Source organism: Papilio polytes, unplaced genomic scaffold, assembly GCF_000836215.1.
Source record: "Papilio polytes unplaced genomic scaffold, Ppol_1.0 DF824080.1, whole genome shotgun sequence".
Classification (NCBI taxonomy): Eukaryota; Metazoa; Arthropoda; class Insecta; order Lepidoptera; family Papilionidae; genus Papilio; species Papilio polytes.
In genome coordinates this window covers 858801-876256 of record NW_013525124.1, presented here as the reverse complement: position 1 = coordinate 876256, position 17456 = coordinate 858801, and the positions used below count along the sequence as shown (strand labels likewise).

General features: G+C 34.3%; 1 protein-coding gene across 1 annotated transcript in view; it reads right to left on the bottom strand.

Annotated features, from left to right (window-relative positions):
* The window catches only part of LOC106100019 (leucine zipper putative tumor suppressor 2 homolog), a 74237-nt gene that overhangs the window by 44879 nt on the left and 11902 nt on the right, over positions 1-17456 (bottom strand). The gene's annotated exons all lie outside the window — the stretch shown is intronic.

Sequence of the window (17456 nt, the reverse complement as noted above, 5' to 3'; positions counted from 1 at the left end):
CACATAACGACGTTACACCGAGTTACGCGTCGGTTGGCAACGCTATTGTTTTCAGTTCCCTGCCCGCTGATATGAAGCAGTCAAATGGTTTGCATAGCTTTCGCACGAACTTATATTTGCTTTCTAAAGCTTGAAAGAAACATGTTATTATTCACATTGTTATACTTATAGGTTATTTACTTATACGAGAATTAGTCTTGGCATTAACTAGCATGCAGTTGTGTTTTTGGTTCAGACTATGGAAACCTTGTACTACCTATGTACCTTTATAGTACATCTAGATAGTATACCATAGATGATCTTAATATACAGGGTGATTTTTAACGGGTGGATCAACAGTTTTGTGAAATTAGAGGACAACAATAGCTATATTTTATTTTATTGTAAAAAGAATTAAATAACTTGAAAACTAAAGAAAATCGGGCACTTTATTTGCGCTTAAATGATCGCTATTGAGGTCCATTAACTCCTCAAAGCTCTTGGAATTCTTCCCCCTGACACAACAAATGTCTTTACAATAATTTCCCACGACAATCGATTCATCAACATGTGCGCGATAATAACTGTGGGATAAAGCACAAAGCGGGCCGCTGTTCCAGTCGTGTTTCACAATCGTGCGAAACGCAACTATTATGCCGTACAAAGGAGATTCCTATCTTGACCGATAGACTGTTGGTAACTATTTGTAACTATCTCTGAATAAGGTAATTTAAAAATCATTTATACTAAGCTATTTCTTTAATACTTTTATGTCTCGATGTTTGCTAAAGTCGTTAATACTTTACTTGGTATATTACCGTTAGATTAGGGCGCTGTTGGGCGGCCCAGGGCGCCGGACCGATAGCTTTTCGATGGATTTGTTAATTACTCTTACCTAAAACCAATCGTTCTCTCCAGGAATTGTAAAATGGGGCCCCACCGACTCTCGTACGTAACGGTAGTAGTACTAATACCGGCACTGCATGGAGGTAACGTCGATGGTTAGTGACTTTCAAACATCACTTAACAGTTTAACAATAATATACTTATTCTACTTAGATGGCCTTGTCCAATCCTACAGCTTTACACGGTGTTCCATTTTATTTAAATAGTACAGTATTTTTTTACGAAAAAAAAAAACATCACGTGAACTCATTGTGATACGACACAAAAAATCAATATGGCGCCACTGCGACGATTCTAAAGTCACCCGCTAAGAAAAAACACGGTTTTATCTAAAGATGTTCATTAGTAAAAGTATGCGGCTAACAAGATTAAGAAAAAAAACATTGTTATCGACATCTGAATCTGAGAAAAACTATTCGGAACTGATTTTTGTTTGATCTTTTTGGGCTACGGACACCGAACTTTAGCATAAAAAGTCAAACACGTCTATTTCATGTTAAAAAGAATGTATTAATGATTAAAACAAAAAACGACCACAAATAACCTTGTTTTTTAAATAAAGAAAACAAAAAAAATGATAAAAGTCTGTTGATGCCGTATAATATGAAAGTATAAATTTCACATGATGCATTAAAACACCTGTATTTTGTTTTAAATTTAAAAAACGAACACTTGTTGCAAGACGATACAACAATAATGTTTTTCATTACGCCATGTTTGGATAAAAAGGCCAGTACTTTCTCGAGGATCACATCTTTGGCAGAAAAAAAAGTTGTCTTTCACACGTGCACAGCGCGGGGCTTCGCGGCCGAATTCGCGCTAATCCGGTTCTTGTGACAACTTTCTACAGATTCCCGCTTTTGGGCATCCTTAGATGTGCTAATGGACTTTATTGCTGGTCAATAGCTGATAATGCTCGTCTTCAATTGATTTGAACCGCACGCGAATAGCGATTAAATAAAATCTTTTATTTGTATTAACATACGGTCTTTCTTTTTATATTTGACTAGCTTTCGCCCACGACTCCGTCCGTGTGGAATTAAAAAAAACTGAGTAGCCTATGTGTTCTTCCAGACTATAGTCTACATCTATGCCAAATTTCATAAAGATCCGTTTAGCCGTTTAGGCTACAAACTCTAACAAATATCCATCTGTCCATCTATATAAACTTTCGCATTTATAACATTAAGATATACTAATGAGTGTTTCTTAGAATAAAACAAATCATTTTTAACATATCTCGAATTTCTACTGAGTAGACGTTTAAAGGAAGTTACCATATTTTTTAATTAAAAAAGTGTCTTCTTTATTTATAACTATGCACCGTTGAAAGTTGGAACATAGAGGTCGTAAATTTCAATCAAGTTTTATAGCGATATTTACGAGCAATTACTTCTAGACTGTTATCGCGAGTTCCTACTGAAACGCGCATTGGCAATATAGTTATCTCAGTTTCATGCAGGAAGTATGAAAGAGATGTCAATATGTTATACAACTTGTGCAGTGGAAACAGACTGTAAGGATGCTACGCGTCACCGCTGATGTATGGCCCATGTATCGGCGATGTCGAAATGTGAAAAATTCGTGACTTCTTGTCACGACGTCAGCAACGAGTGGTATCTGGCGACATGATCCCTTCGCTTCGGATGCCAATCACGTCTAAACACATGTTTATTCTTAAAATTAGATTAGTATTTTTCTGTTTTCAATAAAACAAATGAAAGTAGCTCATTAACTTATGATGTTAGGTTAGGTTAGGTTACCGCTGAACCAGATTACTGGAGTTATAATTTTTATGACTTGATAGCAACAAAAATAATAAAGGAGAAATTGAAGTAAAAAAATACTTTTTCTAAAATGTTCTTTATGATAATATACTCATAGCTCAATTCGAAATAGAATGTTATATACTAACTTACGCCCGCGACTCCGTCCGCGTGAAATTAAAAAAAATATATAAAACATAGCCAATGTTACTCACTAACAACATAGCTTTATAATGGTAAAAGAATTTTTGAAATCGGCCCAGTAGTTTTTGAGTTATTTCATTATAATAAAAAAAAAACAAAGTTTTCCTCTTCATAATATTAGTATAAATTAACCCATAAACATTTTTTAGAAATGAAGCAAATAAAAATTGCTCTGCCACTGGCTTAATCGGTGTTATTGAACATTACAAAACATAAAGAGTGTTGTAAAAAATCGATAACATCGAGTTAGAATCGCTATTAGTATCGAATCGAGGCGAGTACATCGAACAAATGACTTAAGATTATACAGGCGAGCACATTTATTGCGAGATAATACTTTACAAACAAATAGAGCAAGTAAAAATGCGGTAGGAATGTAGGTTTCTTTCTATTTAAAGTTAAACTTCTGTAGAAACAAATCGCCTCGTTTGCTCCGACACATTAATTACTCTTATCGGAGCTTTTACGTATAATTGTGTTGTAACATAAATTTAATCGCGTTTTTCAAAGCACTTATTTCTTAACTTAACGGTAGGTAGTCTTGGATTTTATAACACGTTCCTACAGATGTCTCTCTCTTCTCTTACCTTCACGGTTTAATTTTTTATGACTTCAGTCAATCTGTTAACTAAAACACTTTTTATTTTAGGTCCTTAATTATAAATCACTAGCTTTTGTCCCGCGACTCTGTCCGCGTGAAATTGAAAAAAAAATGGAGTAGCCTATGTGTGCTTCCAAACTATCCTCTTCGACTATGCCAAATTTCATCGAAATCCGTCCAGCTGTTTAGGTTACAAACTCTAACAAACATCCATCCATCTAAACTTTCGCATTTATAATATTAGTATGAAGTATGATTTACGACTTCTGAAACGAATCTCAAACACATTGCTTGTCAGATATCAAAATATAATTGGAGTATCAAGTGTGATCATGGCATTCTCATTACCAGACTGATACATATTTTAATATCGGTTCAGTATTAGGCCTTTAAAAAGATTGTACCTATTAAATTCTAAGGGTCTATCCCACCACTGGCTGATAGAGGCTTAGCTTAAAAATGACGTCACTGTCGGATAAGGTAACAAAATCCGACATTTCATCACATATTTTACACGTTGAATTGTTATCAGACAATTTACAATATGGTGGGACAGGCCCTAAGTGTGTATTTTTTTTTTGCAACTACATTAGTAAGGGCTATCAATGTTATAAGATTTCTTTTGTTAATTTTGTCTCCATTCAATTGTTTTTTGTCTTAGCAATATTTATCTGGTAACGAATTAGAATCAGTATCAAAAGTCACACCCACGGAATACGTGTTCCACTAAACAGCTTTATTTAACCGTTTACATGACGTAATCCCAAAATATTTAATTGTATTGCTGTCAGTTGTAGTGTAAAGGCGGGCTTTCACGGTGCGTAATTATAGAGGCGTGTGCTAAGATCCACCGGACCTACCATGGACGCTGTGTTTGTGGAAGCGCCGAAAAATCAAGCCAAGCGTATTTTGGTATATTCGAATACTAGAATGCGATATGTGTTTGCGGGGAGAGATTTAAATGAATCAGGCACTTTACAAATATTTCCTACAGATTCTATAAGTAAGAAAAAAAAATTAACTTACGGATGCGACGGTTGAAATTTTTCTTTAAGAAGGCAAACTGACGACGGCGCTTTATTAGCGTCGGGATTCACACTTCAATTATTTATATGGAAATTTGGAAAAATATGGAGTATACAAAAACAAAACCGACTTCCAAACAAAATACACGAAAAACAAAACAAAATGCACTAAAAACAAAACAAAATACACCAAAAACAAAATATTCTCAAAAAAAACAGTACACTAAAAAGTAACGAAATAATTCCTTGAAAATAGTAAACCTACCTTATTGTAAGTGTTATGTCTATATTGTACAATTATTTTTACTTTGAAGTCGGTGTCAGTCAATGTAGATTCATTACTTAATTGTTACTATACTTTCAATTGTCAATTGTTATGGTAAAAATATGGAAACCCTTACGTAGAAATATCACTGCATACCTTGGCTGACACCGACATCAAAGTAAAAATAATTGTACAATATAGACATAACACTTACAATAAGGTAGGTTTACTATTTTCAAGGAATTATTTCGTTACTTTTTAGTGTACTGTTTTTTTTGAGAATATTTTGTTTTTGGTGTATTTTGTTTTGTTTTTAGTGCATTTTATTTTGTTTTTCGTGTATTTTGTTTGGAAGTCGGTTTTGTTTTTTTATTAATCTAATGTCGAAACACGTAACTATTATCACCTATATAACTATGTATGTCTATAAATTCCTCAAAACCCTTGTCACCCTATCATCGGATATTGTTTTTAACAGTAACAGCCGGGCAACAGTACGAGTTGTAGGGCACGCTCCCGGTGTGTCCCTGGCTCTACCGACCGTTACTCGGCCGACGAACTGCCCAGGACAGGGACACACCGAGTACAAGTGGAGCAGTCGTGACTCCAGATGACAACTGTAAACTCTTTCTGTTGACAAGTCAATAATACCGTTTCAGTAGAGCTTTGGTTTGCGCATTCCCATGAACATTTTGTATATTTTATCCATGAATCAAAAAGACGCTTTGGATTCGACTTTTCTTGCCTATATGTTTTTTGCATAAGAAAAAAAGAGTGTTTTAAAGTCTCAGTCCAATTAAAGTTTAGAAAAATATAATAGTATTGGATATTTTGAAAGATGATCCTTAGAAAAGTTTATTTATTCATAAACTACACCTACAGATAATAAATAAATTATAAGACACAAGAATGATAACAAATCCAGTTATAGTTATACATTGTTAGAGAAACAAAAACATTACGGTTAGATTACAGTAAAGATGAAACAATTCGTAACACGCAAAAATTTTTAGTAAAAATCTATCACTTAGCTTCAAAGAAGGTTTTAAAGGATAAAATTTGAACAGTGTTATATCATACTTTTAGGTAATAAAGTAACAAGATATCTGTTCTACGTAACGACCTTGCTAGGTTATTACACACACGCCAACATCCAATTCCCGTCTGATTTTGCACGGCCATATCAAAAGCTAAATGAATCCGACACGGATCGGAACATAGTGTCTACACGATATGTTAGGGGTGCAACGTGCAACGGGGTCAATGATCCGATGTTTTACAAGGTCACTCCATCTTTAGATATTTGGTTGAACAAATAAGCCACAAGACGAGAGCTAAATTTTAAACTAATTTTTTGAAGAGAAACTTTTTTCATAACACAAATTGATTGTTTAAATATTTACTTCTGGTAATGTACCTTAAGTGAACGCCTAAAAGATGGATGTATTATAAAATGAACGCAGCCAACTTTAATAAAAAACATAAAAAATCTGGAGATCTGTAAATCAACTAACTTGAGTATTCTTAGACTTAGAATGTAATGTAAAGAAAGAAATGAAAATAATAAAAAACAAAAATTGCCACGGTTAATGGACTGAATTAAAAGATTCGACTGTCAAAGACCCTGTGGGAATAAGAAATAGGAAGGCCTGAATATTTTGTGGCGTGAAATGCACCGTTTTGTTCGTCGTTCGAGACATCCCGGACGAAGTACCGCCGAGTCTGTTCTGGGAAACGCATACTAATTTATTTCTTCTCGTTAAACGTAAACAAATAAACGCGTACGTGATGCGTGTATTAACATCACAGACAATTTAATGCGATTGTTTTAGAAATAAGCATCTAGAGATCTACTATAACTAAAAGCAATTGAATAAAAAAATGTTACCAGAAAATTCCGCTGTCATTACAATCTGGTTCTTTATGACGTAAATAATTAAATCTTACATCTGCATTACATACGGTTATCTAATCATAGTGAAAACAACAATGTCGGCTTGAGGGTAGAAAGTAAATTAGTCGCTACAATGATTATTTAGTTAATTATTTTCTAACATCCGCCTAGACTCGGATATCTCGGTAGCTTAATTAATTCAATTGTGTCACTAAGAAATCAAATTCAACTTTCATTTTATTAATACTCGGTATGGCAAATATACATTTTGCTCTATACAAAGTTAAAAAATACAAATCTTTCCATAACATATGAGAATCTCTCTGTTCCTGAACTGTATCCCATATGGTTGTGGGAAAGCTTTCTTGGTCAATCGTACTCGCAAATATCTGGCATATGAGAATAAATTTTACATTCTAAAAGATGATATCAACATAAAACAATTGCCTAACTAAAGGGGCCTGAATACACATGACTAAAATAAAAAATCGCTTAACTTCGGTGCATGGTAATGTATTTATTGCATTTGTTAACTTGTTCCAATTAAGAAAACCATAGAACAGGCTAATAATTATTTAAACATAGTTAAGATATTCAATTATAATATATCTAGAAGATATTCAATTATAATATATCTAGAGTCCATTGTTAGTTCTATAATTGACGATGATCCAACAAAGACAATAGATAAAGAAATATAAATGAAGTGTATAATGCCCAGTTATGTGATCCTAGTACTTCATGCTGCCAATATTGGTTGAAAACAATTCTTCCCTTGACATCGTTTTCACTTACTAATAGAATTTTTGTAAAAAACGATTCTCTACTGCTTAATCAAATCAGCTTATGACATAACACATCGTAAATAATACTTCGAATTTTCGTTAAGTTAAGTTTGTGTCTGTTGTGTCATCAAAATAAATGTCTGAATTTAAAGTAAAAGCTACAATTTGATCTATGAAGTGCAAAGCTGTCACTATTTCGTTCTCTTGTTTTTATGTACTTTCGCTGTAAGTTGTTGGTACACTATGCAAGTGACCTTCATCTCCGCTCCATAGCCGTTGGCGCCTGCTTTCTAGTCTGATCGATCGATAATACAGCAAGGTGCTATTGTTCACTGGATAACAAAATGTGCATTTGTTCTCTATGACGAATATACGTAGGAGCTATTCAACAACAACATTTTGTTGTCATTTAGTTTCAACAAGGGAAAGGGAAGGTGTATCTTTTGAAATCTCGTATCAAATTGCTCAAGTTAAAATTGTTGTCTTAATGTTTGTCTGTAAGCAATATTGACTGCTCATCCAAAAAAGAACAATAACTTCGAAGACGGTATGAATGAACGAACGAAATGAACTAATTATCTAATTAATCCTGTACTAATCTTTAAAAATAGTTGATATCTGATTGAAGAAGTTGATTAGAATATCCGACGTAAAAAGTTACAAAGACCTCCCTGTGAAAGAAATATTTTGAATCACCTAGCCCACACAATCGTTTTCGTGATGCACTATACCGTTTTAAACACTTTCGTTCAGACGCAATCCTTTCGGACAGACATCATGTTCATTATTTGTAATACAAACTTTCACTGCCACTCGATTGACGTCTCCCATCTCCGAATTATGTTCAAATTCTCGAATACATAAGGTCGAGAATCTCTTGACAACTAATTCAAAACATCATTTTTTCAAATCTAGTATAACAGCGAAAGTATTGTTTGCGATACAACAAGCTCGTTGTGTATAATATCTAGTCACTTAAATGTCGACCCAGTAATGTTTTTCGGTGCAAAGGTGAACTAGTTGATCGAAATGCATTGCGCAACACTAATATTAGTAAAATCTATTTGTCCAATCTTCGTTAGAAGTAATATAAGATTTCAGGAATATTAGAAGACGTTTGCAATACCGCTTTTGTCTAATCAATTATTAAGCAATTGAAAGAGAACATTTCTAGATATCCTTTTACCAAAACATTTAAACGTGTCTACAAGACGTTAGGCTGACCGTTCGATAATGCCAACTTAATCACAATAATATAACTTAATAACTACTATTAGTAAAAAGGTCATCGCTCCATTTTCTAAGGGGTCTACGTCAGTCTATAAAACCGCTACTCGAAAACCTTTCATTAAATATTTAATCGTTATTAATTACAGCACAAAACAAACTCGAAGTCGCAGGACTCGCGTTAATGACCGTCAATTTAAAAACTGACATCATAATTATGCTAATGAACCACCGAGACGGATAAATCATTAAAAAATAAAACTTCGGCCCGCTAAAGAGGCATCGGGCGTCGTATAAAAGTGTTGTAAGTGATCGGACAAGGTTCTGAGCGAGGCGATATTTTACGTTTTGTGTGTTAAGTGCGACTCGATGTGTGCCAGCAGGTTCGTGCGTCTGTCTGGCACACTTCGCCTCCGCCACGCGTCTGCAGCATTTATAGTACAACAGCCATACGTATTTATAATTGAGGACTGTCTCTAACACGATAAAAGGGATTAGAACATAAGATATAAAATTGTCAGACAAAGAAATATGCACCAAGTGTTTCATTTAGGACCTTTTTTCCTTGACAATAAAAAACCAAGATCTGCTTTTAGACTATTTGTACCATAATAGTACTATTCTAAACCACGTCTTCATGGTCACTGTAACCCTTGACTATATCGTTTAACATTTTATTCGTGTCCCAGTCGTAATGCAAGAAAGTCGTGCGCGATATATTCTTCCTGGATTTTATGCGTGTAAATTTGCATAGCCCACTACTGGTTCTCAGCTGTCGTGTAATGGGGGTGACGTTGTTATTCCAGTTAACAGCAGCCCGTTTGTAACGGTCAATCCTGCAACCCCACACATCTATTGTACTAAACGTGTTTTAGACCAACATTGAAAAGTACATGGTTGGGAGCAAATGTATGTAGGTTCTACTCTACTATGGAGAACTATTATAGTTTTCTCTGTTATATATCCGGGAGTTCAATCGATTATGATCAGCTTAGAATATTGTTTATTAATTTCTCAAAATTAATTAGCATTAGCAATCATAATTTTCTTCATTATTGAATTGATTAAAAAAAAAAAACAGAATTGACAGTTCATTCCATTTTTTTCTCTACGAAAGTTCAGGAACAATTTTATCTTAATTCACCCTCTTTTTGCAAGTATAATCTTTGATGCAATTTCTACTTTTCGAGTTTTTTATATAACATAAGGTGGCAAACGAGCAAGCGGCCCCCTGAAATCGCCAAAATGGCGAAGCGACCGCTGCCCATAGACATCCGCAATTGCAGATGCGTTGCCTACCCTTATACGACGGAGGAGGAGACGCCCATAAAGAGGATATTTCCCCTTCCTATGCATCTCCTCCACCGTCAAATCCGCTTCCTCTTCCCAACCTCTCCTTAAAAGAAAAGGGTGGTAAAGGGAAAGGGACTTAAATTAGGCCTCCGGCACCACACTCATCAGACGAAACACGGAATTGCTTCCATTTCACGCCTGTCTTCTGTGTGGTCGTGGTATCACACCGGGCGTGCCGGCCCTGCAGTGCTAAGATGTTAAAGCGGGCACTACCACTGAGTGTATGAAATAGTCAGATACTATCTCGTTCTTGTATAAATAAGACAATTAATTAATAGTACGTAAACATGGATAATCATAAAATATTTTATTCAACGTTAACTTTCATGTTAATTTATCTAATAATGTATTTAATAATCTATACTAATATAATAAAACGTAAACACACATAACTTTGTGGCGTAAGATGTCAGCAATCGCATATTTTTTAAAAACATTTATTTAATGTTCTTACTTCCCTTTGAATAAATATTAAGTAATCAAATTAGAACATTGGGAATAATCATTAACTAGATTTATAAAATATAAAAGTAGATAAAAATGTCAATGAAAATAGTCACTAATAATGTCCCAGAATCGATTAAAAAGGAAGAAATAAAAAAACAATAGAACAAGAAACTGATCATCGCTCTTACGTTGAGATAATCTGTGGTAATCAAACCGATTGGATTATAATCATACTAATATTATAAATCCGAAAGTTTAGATACATGGATGTTTGTTAGAGTTTGTAGCCTAAACGGCTGAACATATTTCAACGAAATTTGGCATAGATGTAGACGATGTCCTGAAGCACACATAGATAACTCAATTTTTTTTTATTAATTCCATTTTTTGAATATAGTACCAACATAAGATTACAAATCAATACAATATTTAGATATGACAATACCAAAGTGTTAAGTAACGGTAGTTGGTAGCTGTTCGCAGGTCCGTCGTCAAGGCGAGAAAGTCTCCTCGGGAATATTGACAAAAGTATTACATACAATACCGTTAGCGAATCTACGAGATTAATACAAATATACAGTTAGCCGATGCATGAATCGAGCGTCGAAAATTACGCGGCCTTTCGAACTGTTTACTACTTACCTTAACAAATTTATTAGGTTTCCTTACACTGGAAGGTTCAGTTAGGGTTGCCAACACTTTTACCTAATTGGCAAATAAATACAATCAGTGTCCACTAGTCTACTCGTCTTTGCGATCTACGAAATAACGATATTCACCTGGCTTGAAGAGAGCAGGAGAGAATTCTTAGGGTTAGTTGATCGAGCAATCATTCTGTCAATTATTGAAAACAACGATCATTATCACTGACCTGAAGACAGATACTGTGTAAAGATTTAGTTGTTTATTTTAGTTTCATTTTGTAATACTGTCCGATATGTCAATATCTCAGCTGTCATTCGAAAAAGAAGTAAGAGTATAAAGTTAAGATGTCTGCTATTATAATTAAAAATTAAAATAAGAGATTGTACTGAAAAATCCAATTATTCCATTTATCTGCAACTATCCCACAACTTTGCTCATGTAGCATCCAAACGTGAAAAATTAGAATGCAACACGAAAAGGTGACAACCCTATGCAGTATGTCCCAAATTAACCTTGGTGAAAGGTGTATTCATATGGTTAGGACCACCCTGTTTAATTACTAAAGTTCTGAGCTTGTTTATTATAAGTAAAATGTCATTTGATACTAAATGACCAAAGTGGACAGCTTAAATGATGTCCGCGACATTGTATTAGACATGGTACAAACAACGTGAAATAAAGTTTATGGATTTGTTAAAGCTTTTAATTATTTTTTATTAAATTACATCTCTGAATTTGTATTTGATCAAATCGTTTTTTTTTTTTTAATCTTTAGCTCGTGTAATACCGTACTGCATAATCGTGCTCATAAGAAGAAAGCGACCATAATATTATGTCAATTTTAAAATTGCTGGGTAAAGTTGTTATATATCGCTTATGCAGGAAGAACTAAGTTATTATTGACAATTTTCTTTAAACGTTTTACAAGATTTCTTTCTTAAGGGTTCTTTCCCTATAAAGCTACACACTCTTAGTTTTATCTGAACAGTCCGATCGTTCAGATAAAACTGAGCGTGTGTACTTTACATATAAGATGTAGAGATATAACCTAAAATCAGAGCTAGTTTTGAATAGTTTTGACACCCAATTAAATTTTCCATATAATCAATATAATGTCATGCAAATTTTTAAATTTAAACGCATTTAGCAAAGCATGTTATTGGATATATTTTTTTATATTTAACCGTAAATTTAGTTAGAGTCTTTACGTCAGTGTCACTGAACTCATGTGTAAGGCCAATTAAAAATAAAACCGCCGTAAATGATACCCAATAAAAATATAAGACGATTAAAAATTAAATCCAATTTTTACGTTTAATTAAGCTTTAAAATTTACGTCCCGTCATAACGCCCTCAATGGGTTCGATACAAATAAGAAAAAAATTAGGTCAATTTGCCCTCTGATAAGTTGTACAACTTGTTTGTAATTGATCGTTTTGTATAATACTGTTTATTTTTGTGTGATATTTTTGTAAACATTAATTCGAAATATTTGTTTTAAACCATTCAAAGCAATTCAATAATAATACAATATACAACATACAAGTAAAGATTTTAGCAGACAAAATCAAAATCTATTTGTTAAATTCAAAATAACTACTAGTTAATTTATCATCACCAATTTCACGTAGACGAAGTCGCCAGCAATAGTAAGTGGAGTATAGGACGTGATTTTCGTCGAATAGAATTATATCAATCCATGAGAGTCGCCAGATGTTACATTGTAAATATTGTGGTGGTGGTAATAACATATCACAATATGTAATAACGATGTATTTTAATTGCATACCAGTTTCTTTATCTTAGACATTTGTAAGCCCTGTCTTAAAGGTAACCGTTCCTCGGGGCTATGATGTGTGTGGTCGAGTAACAGCCGGAAACTTTACGGCACAACACCATTTGATATTAATCTATCCACTTCAGCTCAGTGTTCTATTGCTTAGGGACCTAAGTCGGGATTTAAACTACACTCTAACCCTTGTTTAACTAAGATTAATTCGAAGGTCGTAGATATCGTTATATGATATCTTGCAAACATCAAGGACATTGATAACGATTGTTGCCAGAATAAATAATTACTTATTATAAGTATGGAAATATTTTAGTAAAGTCATGGAGTTCTTGCATACATAATTTCAAATACTTTATACGTAAAGCAACATCTTTGTAAACATTCTAACGGCGTTCATTGAGTGGACAAGCAGATAGGCGGGATAGCACAGATAAGAAACTCCAGCTAGACGTATAAACCTCGCCTAATGACAGCTCGGCTCCCGCGCGATATTAAATGGCGGATAGCGGGCAACACCGAGACCCGTGGGCGTTAGTGACGCGTTAATTTAATGCTTGAATAGATGATGAGTTTTATATTTATCAAATAGATATTTATTGTACAGATTTTATAATGTGTGTGGCGACAAATTATAATAAAAACTTTATGATATTTTTCGTTGTCTCTATAATGATGTTTCTTTTGCCTTCTACAATGGTTTAGGTTTTTATTTTCATGTAAATAAATCGGAAACTCGCAATTATTGTTAAAAAATGTTCTTTCTAAATTAGACGGTTAAAAACTTTGTTTAATTAAATACTTAGAAGATGATTCTCATTATTTTGTTAGAATTTTATACTATTTTTCGTCCCAATTAATTAATTCAATACCAAAATTATAACTTCCGAAATTCGTTTATAGACAATTAATTAGATATGCCTTTAAATTACGGCATTATCCACTTAATTTGAACATCGCGTAGGCGAAATTAGTAGGCCGCAATATAAATAATGGAATTTAGGCCGATAGTTCTATAATAAGTGTACCATTGATGGGCGGAAGATCTGTCATAAAAGATGTTATAGGAGTGGCGTTGCCCACGCAACACCCGGCCTGTGGTAGACAATCCTCAAGTAGCACAACCGGCTCAAAACGATCACTAATTTAACACGACACTACACAGTTTACACTGTAGAAAACATGTATAAAAACTTAATATTCGTATAAAATAACTATTCCTCGCGACTTCTCCCGCGTGAAATAAAAATGTAGCCTTTGTTACTCACAGATAAATTACCTTTCTAAAGGTGAAAGAATTTTTAAAATCGGCCTAGTAGTTTTTTAGTTATTTCAATACCTACAAAAATAAAAATCTTTGCTCTTTATAATATTAGTATAGACCTTGACTAAACAATTTCTAATCGCGAAGCTGCCTTGTTACAAAGCGCCCATAGAAGTAGTAGAATATTAATACATCCGCTGTTATTATAGAAAAAGTTCAAAGCGACTAGATACAGCGTGTTTCTTGTTGCTCGTAAACATCCTGTGGCTCGGCTGACTTGCTCCTTTTTTAATATAAAAGGCAAATAAGCATAATCTTGCTACAGTGAGGTCAAGCGTGCGGTGCCCTGTATTGTTTTCTGTCGTAACTCGGGACTGCACCATCATCTTGGGCCTTTGCCGTTTTTAAATTGCCCATAGACAATGTCTATGAACTAAAATTATCGCTATGAGTGTTGAAAATGGCAACACTTGTTTGTGATTTTCGTTGTTACAGGGTTTATGTTTATGTAAAAGTTTTACCTCGACCATTTTCCTTTAACTTTGCTTAACGTATAAAATATACGCAAACATTTCGAAAAAAAAAAAGTTACCGAATGTTTATGTACAAGATTTGGTTTAATGTCGTGGAACAAATTGTGATAGAGTAAAAAACTGGACGTTTAATTATCTTCATAACATATTTTAATCTACATTAAATTGCCGAGAACCGTTACCCGCCAAAAATAATGTCAAAAGTGACAACCGCGCGAAAAACCCGTCACTCGAAAATCGGTATAACAAAAGTTTATAATGATAAATATCAGGTAAATCGTTGGAGCGTAAAAGGTCAAATAAATCCGTAAGTATGTTTATAAAAAAGGTGTTAATGTAACAACTTTTTTTAAGGAAAACTGGTAGTTGACGGATATCGGTCACTACAGCAAGAATAAGACCGTTAGTAATCCCGTATTAGCATGAACCCCAACAGATATCGTCGATTGGCTTGCATCGAGAGGCCTTGAATAATGTATCAGGTTTAATATTAAAGTCGACGAGACAATAGTAAATATCCGGGTTCGCGGCGCCTGTCGCTATCTTTGAAGGGTTATTTGAATTTTACATAATCAAATCATTTATTCAGCATTGTTCTGATTTAATTAGATCCGTAGAACCGTATTGGGGATTGGATGTACACTTATTTAGTTATGTTTCTAATTCTCGGTCTAAAAATAGCATGAATACTAGCTACTACGTATGTCCAAAATGGATTAATAAATCTCTATGAATTTGGATACAGATGTAGAACAAACACAAACACAAACAAAGAATTCATAGACTACTTTTTTTTTATTCCACGCAGATGATTGTTTGGGCAAAGACTTTGTACTTTAATCCGAATTTAAGAACTATTAAGCCGCTTTACATTTCATGCAATGAAACCTAGTTCACGCTACCTTATTAGTTGCAAAAGATGATGTAAATAAGAGTTAAATGCGTGAATTACAAAAGGGTAGCTCAACACAATACAATAAGTGGCAAACGCGTCCAGTTGTCTTTGTTTATGCGCCGGGATCCGTCTCTAATGGTGGCTTAGCAGCGCCGGAGTTAACAAATCGAGCAATTTATGAGCATAAGAAGATTGTGCGACCAGTAATCTGCTCCTAATAGATGGACCAATAGAAAAGAATTAAGCGGACTTTTCACTTTTGCTACACGAGCTTAATAATGTTGTCATATACAATAAATAAATCTATTATGTTTAGATGCTAAATCTTACTAATACTATAAATGTGAAAGTTTAGTTGGATGGATGTTTGTTAGAGTTTGTAGCCTAAACGGCTGAACGGACTAATTGAAATTTGGCACAGATGTAGACGATAGTCTGAAAGAACAAGTAGGCTATTCAGTTTTGTTTTTACAATCCCATGCGAACGGAGTCGCGGGCGAAAGCTAGTGTGTTATATTTATGCTTTAAATTTAAAAATCACAAATGCTTTCAGCTTTAATGAAAACGTTTCATATACACATTACTCGATATTAAAACATACTGTCAAATGAAACTTTAAGGTTCTGATTTTAATTTTATAATAGTTAAAAACATATCACCCGTGTGGTCACCCTGGCAGATTCCCGCCCGCGGCGCGGCGCTACGCTAGCTGCATAAATTGCTCTGATTTGCGATAGCCAAGCTCAGCAACACATAGGGTTGCCAATCTTTTAGAAATATACAGCTGAACATTGGCGACAATAAAATTAACAATGATAACCCTTGACTCCTTAACACGCCATTTAGATATTATTTTTCCTGTATGTACTCCGTTAGTGAACTATTCAATCCTAGTTCTGATTGAATCCATGTGGCAACCCTAGCGATGCCGCTCGCGTTTTACCGTCTCCTTACACAATCAGATCCCACCAACAATAACTACTTATTCTTAAACGATGTCGTAACTAAATATATTACAATAGAACTAAGAAATATCGTAATGTACATAGTATTTTTTTTAGTCCTTCTGTTATACTCGGGCATGGAGAAGTCGGTTTGCAATGAGCTTGTTAAAGAAGAGGCATAAAATAGGCCGAGCGTTCGGAAAAAATGTAAAAGAAAACGTAAGTTAATAGTGTTTTGATTATAAGATTTGTTACTTACGAGTAATACTGTTATTTGTTGCTTGAATAAATTAGCAATATTTGAAATGTCAGAGCAAAACATCAAAACAAAGTCAAATTGTTTTTTTTTCGTTATTTAGTTAAAAAAACAAACAGACATAAGAAATTAATTAACATCAAATTAAACAGTTTCGCTACTTTATGATAATGCATGTTTAATAATCTTAAATTCGTATAGAAACAAAGTTTTTGACCTCTGTTTCACCTTCAATTTCTTTTATGCAACGTAACTGATAGAACAAAGGATTTTCCGTCATGCAGAAAAGAGGTGTGAGGCCGTTCTTGCCACCCGAGTCAGGGCGCTAGTTTTACATCATACTAATATTATAAATGCGATAGTTTAGATGGATGTTTGTTAGAGTTTGTAGCTTAAACGGCTGTACGGATTTCGATGAAATTCGGTATATATGTAGAGGATAGTCTGGAAGAACACATAGGCTACTCACTTTTGTCTTTTTTCATCACACGCGGATAGAGTTGCGGGCGAAAGCTAGTAATTCATATTCAAGGGAAACAAGATCGAAGGAAGTTTACAGTTGAGAGCGAATCTCTAGTTTTAAGTCGTCACTTTCATCTCGACACCGTTAGCTTGGAACTGGCCGGCGATAAGTCGAGGAAAGTCGACAGAGCAAGACAGATGGCCCAGCGGCGAGCG